Source organism: Leiobunum rupestre, chromosome 11, assembly GCF_980474605.1.
Source record: "Leiobunum rupestre chromosome 11, qqLeiRupe1.1.hap1, whole genome shotgun sequence".
In the NCBI taxonomy this organism is placed as follows: Eukaryota; Metazoa; Arthropoda; class Arachnida; order Opiliones; family Sclerosomatidae; genus Leiobunum; species Leiobunum rupestre.
This window is the reverse complement of record NC_143394.1, coordinates 51,027,482-51,037,527: the sequence shown is the minus strand read 5'-3', so window position 1 is coordinate 51,037,527 and position 10,046 is coordinate 51,027,482.

Below are 10,046 nucleotides of genomic sequence, written 5' to 3'. Positions count from 1 at the left end.
GTTCAACGCACGTCAGATTCGTGTCTCGTGCCTAGACTTTTGTCACAGCTGAATAGAAAGGAAAAAAAAGAACCATTCATACACCCGATAAACCGATTGATTTGTACGTTGTAGGAAAAGGAGGGGTCCACGACCCATTGAAATGCTAGATATCACCGCGCGCACAAAACAAGTAACTTTTAAAGCTCAAGTTAAAGATCTTGTATGGTTTATGGATACGAAATCTTCATCCCCTGGATCAAAAATAGCATCATGGACTGGTTTCAATATCTTGACAAGAAATAATATCGTTATCGACACCGATACCGTCGGACACTTACCTACTATAAATGCTCCAGCGACTGAATTGGCGACTGTTCAGGAAATTTTACGAAACTCCTTGGATATTAAAACCGCGCTAAATTTGAATAATATCGCCGTGGTATTTGACCAAGCTTTATACGCGAAAACCACCGAAATAGTATGGGTCAATCAAGAAGCATTTAGTGGAATTTATTTAATAATGGGGAACTTTCATACTATCTGCAACTTTATGTCAAGTATTGGGAAGATGTTTGGCGTTGCGGGACTTCGTGATTTAGCAGTCGAGTCTGGCGTAATAGCAGAGGGGTCGATAAATAAAGTACTAGATGGAAAGCAGTATAATCGCGCAGTTCGTTTTCATAAACTCATGTTTGAAGCCCTCTTGAGAGTGGCGTGGAAAGGTTTTGTGCGAGGATGGGAAATCCAGACGACCCAACTAACGAAATTTTTAATAAAAGTCTAATCGTTTTAAAACAAGTTGGCCAGAACACTTGCCAAGAAACGTGTATGACTGTAATTTCTGACGAGTTTCGCGAGGCGGTTATTCGAGAGTTTAACAACTACCTCGATAGTTTGCGAAACGAGATGGGCGCGCTTTCAAAGTTTTGGATGACTTATTTAGATATGGTTGGCGTTCTTCTGCGGCTTATTCGAGCTGATAGGGAGGGAGATTGGTATCTCCACTTGATTTCTTGGTCCTTCGCCATGGACAAAGTTAACTATTCGAGGTATATGCCTTACTACTACGCTGCCATGACGCAACTCGAAAAAACCTGTCCAGAATTACACGAACATTTTGAGCACGGTGGATTTTTCGTTCAGTTACGGAAAACTAACCCGTTTGGTAAAATCGCTGTAGACCAAACAACCGAGGAAACGGTCAATAAAGACACGCAGACATTTCTACCGGTACTAGAGCTCCTTTGGACGTAGCGAATGATCTTTTGTCTGCTAGAGAGAAAGTTGACTCAGCCTATAAGTCTTTCCTCGAGAATCGTTTGTCGAAAGGGTCAGGCTTCTACGATCCAATTAAAAAATTGAAACTGAAGACAATTACTGACATGAAAAGGCCAATTCGTAAAGGAAAAAACAAAGAAATCTTTTTAAAAGCTGACCAAAGACTATTCGCGAATATGCTTCTCATATCAGAATGTCGAAAACTGGATATGCAAGATGTTTTCAGTCACCCTTTAGGACCATTACCGTGGACATTGCCGAATACCGACGGAACGGTGAAAAAAACCAAAAAAGCAGTGTTAGCGAACTATCTAGAGAGTCAAATAACCTCCGTTTCTGTGGTTGCTGTTCCAAACTCTACAATCATAGACGGTATGTCATTAATTCAAAAACTCTAAGGCGAAAACCACACATTTGACGAGCTGTCGGATAATTTATTTTTACAAATTCTTCCTGTTGCTCGAGACAGTGAGCGAATAGATATAGTTTTTGACGTGTACAGGAAAACTTCCCTAAAATCTATGGAAAGAGCTAAGAGAGGCTCGCTAGAAGGAATTGCATTTGATAAAATTCAACCTAGCCACAAAATCCAAAACTGGCGAAGGCTCTTAACATGTAACGAAAGCAAAAACCACCTAATCAAATTTCTCGCAGATAGCTGGAAAGATAAAATAAAAAGAAATAAATTAGGGAATAAGAATTTATACGTGGCATTTGACGAAAAATGCATAGAACTGACCAAAGACAACGTCCAAGATATTGAAGAATTAAGCAATAATCAAGAAGAGGCCAACACCCGCTTAGTACTACACGCAAAAGACGCCGCCGAACGTAACGATAATGTAATTTGCGTTTCAGATGACACAGATGTTTTAGTTTTGTTTATCGCATTCAGTGGTCAAATAAACACTAATATATTTTTAAGGAGAGGCCCAAAATCTAAAGTGAGAATTGTAGATATTTCGAAACTGGTTTGCGCGTTTACTGGCTGTGATACAGTTAGCGCTATGGCCGGTCTGGGAAAACTAAAAGCCTTAAAGATTGTTACTAAAAATGATAAATATCGAAAGGCAGTCGATGACCTCACTTCCAGTTGGACGCTGTCCGAAGAGACTTTTAATGAAATTCAAAAATTGCAAAAGCCAAATGTACTGCAAAAACTTGAAGGTGACAGATGTGAATACACTCAGATACCAAATCTTTCGCGCCAAGAAGGGCAACGTTGAATCCGGACATCTTCCACCATGCGCTGATACGCTAAAGCCGCACACATTGAGAGCGAACTACCAAGCTGTACTTTGGAAAAGAAGTCTCTAAGCGTTTCCGGTTATTCCCGACCCCGTAGATGGTCACGGATGACGAATGGAAGGACAAGAATTAGATATCCTCTGGATCACTGGCCCACCAGCTCCAGATATAGTTCTAACACTTATGGCTTGCAAATGCGCACGAACTTGCCGTCCAAATGAGTGTACATGCATACTTAATAATTTAAAATGTACGGCCGCTTGCAAAAATTCTTATTGCACAAATATGGTTACGGATGACGAAGACTACCTCCAAAACTCTGGCGACTCGATTCTTCTGATTGTGATAACAATTAGGAATATTAGCGATTAGTTTACCAGTGGGTAAACATATACATAAGATAAACCATGTGATATTGCAGAAAAATAAAATATAACATTTTATCAGAAATTTCTTTCGTTAATAGCATGTTAGATCGATTAAGCCTCAAAATTAGAAAATCGCCCCCTGTATGATTATTTATATATCTCCGTTACTATTTAGGATATGTGACTAATACTTATGTTAAAAGATTGATAAATATCTTCAGCTACTAATATATATTTGTTACAGAAATTAAATAGAAATATGTTTCATTTTTTAAGTAAAAAACAGTTTTAAAAAAAACGAAAATATCTTTAATTAAATGTAGCCGCCAGATGGCGCCATCTATGAAAAACGTCATAAATCATACAATTTACGACAACCACTTCTCGTTAATTTGTTGTATTGCTCATGACAATCAGTTAAATAGCGGTTGCGATATAAGCAATTTAATGATCTTTATCGCCTCCATTTTGAAATGGCCGCCATCTTGGATAGCTGGGCGATAGAACCCCAAACCACCGATTTTTGCATATCTAAAGCACCCCTGGTTATGAAATTAACATTAAAAATTAGCCACTTTTTTGGTTATCGAAAGTCCTATTTTGGGTGTCTGGCTCATGGACTAGGAGAGGGTTAAAATATTCTCAAATATTTTCAACTCCCAGCCGTTTGGGGTCCAGCCGTTTGGGGTAAATATCAGGGAGCATCACGGGTTGACTATTTCTCCATATAGTGAGAGAGATTGGAACTCTCTCACCGTGGACAAAGCTTCGTAAGCGGGGAGGGCAGCATGTTATTCAGCAACTTTGAGGAGGAGCCCGTTACCCAGGTGGCTGTTTGCAACTAGCTTAGCATAGAAACTAGCCTCGGATTCCGAGGTAAAGCACACTACACCCAGAAGGGAAAAAGGAAGCACTAGCTTAGAGGTATTTTAGTCTGATACTTTTGGTTCATGAATTTCTGATAAAATTTGTAGCTATATCTCCATTACTTTAAGGTTAACATTAGCTAAATTCAGATTTTATTTACAGTAATAAAATATGACTTAAGTCACTTTATTATAAGAGTAAGATTTCAGTAAATAAAACCATATTAATAACTCTTTACAGCGGATCCTCTAATAAATATTCCAGCCGAAAAAGAAATTCCACACAAATTTAGTATTCAATCGAACTTTACTGCCTCAAAAATGGATAAGTGACGAAGTTTTGAATTCTGTCATCCCCTACATGCTTTCTTCTTTTGGCCTTGATGAATCGATATAGTTTTTCCCTTCTTTCGAATGCCTAGCTGTATCGAGACTTTCCCTAAATAGCGCTGCAAATTACTTTACTAGCACATCAGCCTTAAACAGAGATTGCGTTATTGTAGTAATCAACACAGATCCGTTAGGTAAAGGGATCCATTGGATTTTGGGTATAATATCATTTAAAGAAAAAATAATTTATTTAATTGATAGTATGTGGAATAACTTACATACAAAATCCCCTAGGGAAAAGGAATTTAAGAGGCTATTATCATTAGCAGGGGCGGTATATTTTATAGCTAAAATCCAATTTCAAACAAAAGAATGGAGATTTGTTATATCCACCAACTTTCCAATCCAAAAAAAATGGATATGACTGTGGTGCTTTTCTATACCTTGGTGTATACAATTTATTAAGCGGAAAAGGCTTAGATAAAAACATATGTCACAATTCCCATTTATTGAGATACTGGCTTAATCACATTTTCGAATCATCTAAGTGTTATGAAATGGTTGACAAATATAAAACAAAAAAAGAATGCCGACACTTTCAAAACTAAACTAAGCCAAATAATATCATTGGTGGAAGGTATTCGAAGAAACAATATAATCAATTCTAAAGCAGACGACAACAACGGAACTCTTTGCGTACAATGCAGACTTTGGCACCATACAAAAGAGATTCATTAGAAAATTCCAAAAAAATTTATGTTATGATTGTATCCCATACCACGATGTATAAATATAACAAGGGTAATGCAGATTTATTAAAATTGACATAATGTTCCTTTATTTTTCAAATGTATGTATGTAAACACAAAAGTACTCACCCAGAAATTCAGCACTCCAGCAAATTAGTCAATTTGGTCCAGACGGTTTTAAAATTGAAAAAACTATTCGAAAATAAAGTAAAATTTTCAGGTCCAGAAATTCAACACTTCAGCAAATTAGTCAATTTGGTCCAGACGGCTTGAAAATCAAAGAAAATAAAGTAAAATTTTCCGGTCCAGAAATTCAGCACTTCAGCAAATTAGTCAATTTGGTCCAGACGGTTTCAAACTTAAAGAAAGTCTCCGAAAATAATATAAAATTTTTCGGTCCAGAAATTCAGCACTTCAGCAAATTAGTCAATTTGGTCCAGACGGCTTGAAAATCAAAGAAAATAAAGTAAAATTTTCCGGTCCAGAAATTCAGCACTTCAGCAAATTAGTCAATTTGGTCCAGACGGTTTCAAACTTAAAGAAAGTCTCCGAAAATAATATAAAATTTTTCGGTCCAGAAATTCAGCACTTCAGCAAATTAGTCAATTTGGTCCAGACGGTTTCAAACTTAAAGAAAGTCTCCGAAAATAATATAAAATTTTTCGGTCCAGAAATTCAGCACTTCAGCAAATTAGTCAATTTGGTCCAGACGGCTTGAAAATCAAAGAAAATAAAGTAAAATTTTCCGGTCCAGAAATTCAGCACTTCAGCAAATTAGTCAATTTGGTCCAGACGGTTTCAAACTTAAAGAAAGTCTCCGAAAATAATATAAAATTTTTCGGTCCAGAAATTCAGAACTTCAGCAAATTAGTCAATTTGGTCCAGACGGCTTGAAAATCAAAGAAAATAAAGTAAAATTTTCCGGTCCAGAAATTCAGCACTTCAGCAAATTAGTCAATTTGGTCCAGACGGTTTCAAACTTAAAGAAAGTCTCCGAAAATAATATAAAATTTTTCGGTCCAGAAATTCAGCACTTCAGCAAATTAGTCAATTTGGTCCAGACGGCTTGAAAATCAAAGAAAATAAAGTAAAATTTTCCGGTCCAGAAATTCAGCACTTCAGCAAATTAGTCAATTTGGTCCAGACGGTTTCAAACTTAAAGAAAGTCTCCGAAAATAATATAAAATTTTTCGGTCCAGAAATTCAGCACTTCAGCAAATTAGTCAAATTGGTCCAGACGGTTTCAAACTTAAAGAAAGTCTCCGAAAATAATATAAAATTTTTCGGTCCAGAAATTCAGCACTTCAGCAAATTAGTCAATTTGGTCCAGACGGCTTGAAAATCAAAGAAAATAAAGTAAAATTTTCCGGTCCAGAAATTCAGCACTTCAGCAAATTAGTCAATTTGGTCCAGACGGTTTCAAACTTAAAGAAAGTCTCCGAAAATAATATAAAATGTTTCGGTCCAGAAATTCAGAACTTCAGCAAATTAGTCAATTTGGTCCAGATGGCTTGAAAATCAAAGAAAATAAAGTAAAATTTTCCGGTCCAGAAATTCAGCACTTCAGCAAATTAGTCAATTTGGTCCAGACGGTTTCAAACTTAAAGAAAGTCTCCGAAAATAATATAAAATTTTTTGGTCCAGAAATTCAGCACTTCAGCAAATTAGTCAATTTGGTCCAGACGGTTTCGAACTTAAAGAAAGTCTCCGAAAATAAAGTAAAATTTTCCGGTCCAGAAATTCAGCACTTCAGCAAATTAGTCAATTTGGTCCAGACGGTTTCAAACTTAAAGAAAGTCTCCGAAAATAATATAAAATTTTTCGGTCCAGAAATTCAGCACTTCAGCAAATTAGTCAATTTGGTCCAGACGGTTTCAAACTTAAAGAAAGTCTCCGAAAATAAAATAAAATTTTTCGGTCCAGAAATTCAGCACTTCAGCAAATTAGTCAATTTGGTCCAGACGGTTTCAAACTTAAAGAAAGTCTCCGAAAATAATATAAAATTTTTCGGTCCAGAAATTCAGCACTTCAGCAAATTAGTCAATTTGGTCCAGACGGTTTCGAACTTAAAGAAAGTCTCCGAAAATAAAGTAAAATTTTCCAGTCCAGAAATTCAGCACTTCAGCAAATTAGTCAATTTGGTCCAGACGGTTTCAAACTTAAAGAAAGTCTCCGAAAATAATATAAAATTTTTCGGTCCAGAAATTCAGCACTTCAGCAAATTAGTCAATTTGGTCCAGACGGTTTCAAACTTAAAGAAAGTCTCCGAAAATAATATAAAATTTTTCGGTCCAGAAATTCAGCACTTCAGCAAATTAGTCAATTTGGTCCAGACGGTTTCAAACTTAAAGAAAGTCTCCGAAAATAATATAAAATTTTTCGGTCCAGAAATTCAGCACTTCAGCAAATTAGTCAATTTGGTCCAGACGGTTTCAAACTTAAAGAAAGTCTCCGAAAATAATATAAAATTTTTCGGTCCAGAAATTCAGCACTTCAGCAAATTAGTCAATTTGGTCCAGACGGCTTGAAAATCAAAGAAAATAAAGTAAAATTTTCCGGTCCAGAAATTCAGCACTTCAGCAAATTAGTCAATTTGGTCCAGACGGCTTGAAAATCAAAGAAAATAAAGTAAAATTTTCCGGTCCAGAAATTCAGCACTTCAGGAAATTAGTCAATTTGGTCCAGACGGTTTCAAACTTAAAGAAAGTCTCCGAAAATAATATAAAATTTTTCGGTCCAGAAATTCAGCACTTCAGCAAATTAGTCAATTTGGTCCAGACGGCTTGAAAATCAAAGAAAATAAAGTAAAATTTTCCGGTCCAGAAATTCAGCACTTCAGCAAATTAGTCAATTTGGTCCAGACGGCTTGAAAATCAAAGAAAATAAAGTAAAATTTTCCGGTCCAGAAATTCAGCACTTCAGCAAATTAGTCAATTTGGTCCAGACGGCTTGAAAATCAAAGAAAATAAAGTAAAATTTTCCGGTCCAGAAATTCAGCACTTCAGCAAATTAGTCAATTTGGTCCAGACGGTTTCGAACTTAAAGAAAGTCTCCGAAAATAAAGTAAAATTTTCCGGTCCAGAAATTCAGCACTTCAGCAAATTAGTCAATTTGGTCCAGACGGTTTCAAACTTAAAGAAAGTCTCCGAAAATAATATAAAATTTTTCGGTCCAGAAATTCAGCACTTCAGCAAATTAGTCAATTTGGTCCAGACGGTTTCAAACTTAAAGAAAGTCTCCGAAAATAATATAAAATTTTCCGGTCCAGAAATTCAGCACTTCAGCAAATTAGTCAATTTGGTCCAGACGGCTTGAAAATCAAAGAAAATAAAGTAAAATTTTCCGGTCCAGAAATTCAGCACTTCAGCAAATTAGTCAATTTGGTCCAGACGGCTTGAAAATCAAAGAAAATAAAGTAAAATTTTCCGGTCCAGAAATTCAGCACTTCAGCAAATTAGTCAATTTGGTCCAGACGGCTTGAAAATCAAAGAAAGTCTCCGAAAATAATATAAAATTTTTCGGTCCAGAAATTCAGCACTTCAGCAAATTAGTCAATTTGGTCCAGACGGCTTGAAAATCAAAGAAAATAAAGTAAAATTTTCCGGTCCAGAAATTCAGCACTTCAGCAAATTAGTCAATTTGGTCCAGACGGCTTGAAAATCAAAGAAAATAAAGTAAAATTTTCCGGTCCAGAAATTCAGCACTTCAGCAAATTAGTCAATTTAGTCCAGACGGTTTCAAACTTAAAGAAAGTCTCCGAAAATAATATAAAATTTTTCGGTCCAGAAATTCAGCACTTCAGCAAATTAGTCATTTTGGTCCAGACGGCTTGAAAATCAAAGAAAATAAAGTAAAATTTTCCGGTCCAGAAATTCAGCACTTCAGCAAATTAGTCAATTTGGTCCAGACGGCTTGAAAATCAAAGAAAATAAAGTAAAATTTTCCGGTCCAGAAATTCAGCACTTCAGCAAATTAGTCAATTTGGTCCAGACGGTTTCGAACTTAAAGAAAGTCTCCGAAAATAAAGTAAAATTTTCCGGTCCAGAAATTCAGCACTTCAGCAAATTAGTCAATTTGGTCCAGACGGTTTCAAACTTAAAGAAAGTCTCCGAAAATAATATAAAATTTTTCGGTCCAGAAATTCAGCACTTCAGCAAATTAGTCAATTTGGTCCAGACGGTTTCAAACTTAAAGAAAGTCTCCGAAAATAATATAAAATTTTTCGGTCCAGAAATTCAGCACTTCAGCAAATTAGTCAATTTGGTCCAGACGGTTTCAAACTTAAAGAAAGTCTCCGAAAATAATATAAAATTTTTCGGTCCAGAAATTCAGCACTTCAGCAAATTAGTCAATTTGGTCCAGACGGTTTCGAACTTAAAGAAAGTCTCCGAAAATAAAGTAAAATTTTCCGGTCCAGAAATTCAGCACTTTAGCAAATTAGTCAATTTGGTCCAGACGGTTTCAAACTTAAAGAAAGTCTCCGAAAATAATATAAAATTTTTCGGTCCAGAAATTCACCCCTTTAGCAAATTAGTCAATTTGGTCCAGACGGTTTCAAACTTAAAGAAAGTCTCCGAAAATAATATAAAATTTTTCGGTCCAGAAATTCAGCACTTCAGCAAATTAGTCAATTTGGTCCAGACGGTTTCGAACTTAAAGAAAGTCTCCGAAAATAAAGTAAAATTTTCCAGTCCAGAAATTCAGCACTTCAGCAAATTAGTCAATTTGGTCCAGACGGTTTCAAACTTAAAGAAAGTCTCCGAAAATAATATAAAATTTTTCGGTCCAGAAATTCAGCACTTCAGCAAATAAGTCAATTTGGTCCAGACGGTTTCAAACTTAAAGAAAGTCTCCGAAAATAATATAAAATTTTTCGGTCCAGAAATTCAGCACTTCAGCAAATTAGTAAATTTGGTCCAGACGGTTTCAAAGTTAAAGAAAGTCTCCGAAAATAATATAAAATTTTTCGGTCCAGAAATTCAGCACTTCAGCAAATTAGTCAATTTGGTCCAGACGGTTTCAAACTTAAAGAAAGTCTCCGAAAATAATATAAAATTTTTCGGTCCAGAAATTCAGCACTTCAGCAAATTAGTCAATTTGGTCCAGACGGTTTCAAACTTAAAGAAAGTCTCCGAAAATAAAGTAAAATTTTCCAGTCCAGAAATTCAGCACTTCAGCAAATTAGTCAATTTGGTCCAGACGGTTTCAAACTTAAAGAAAGTCTC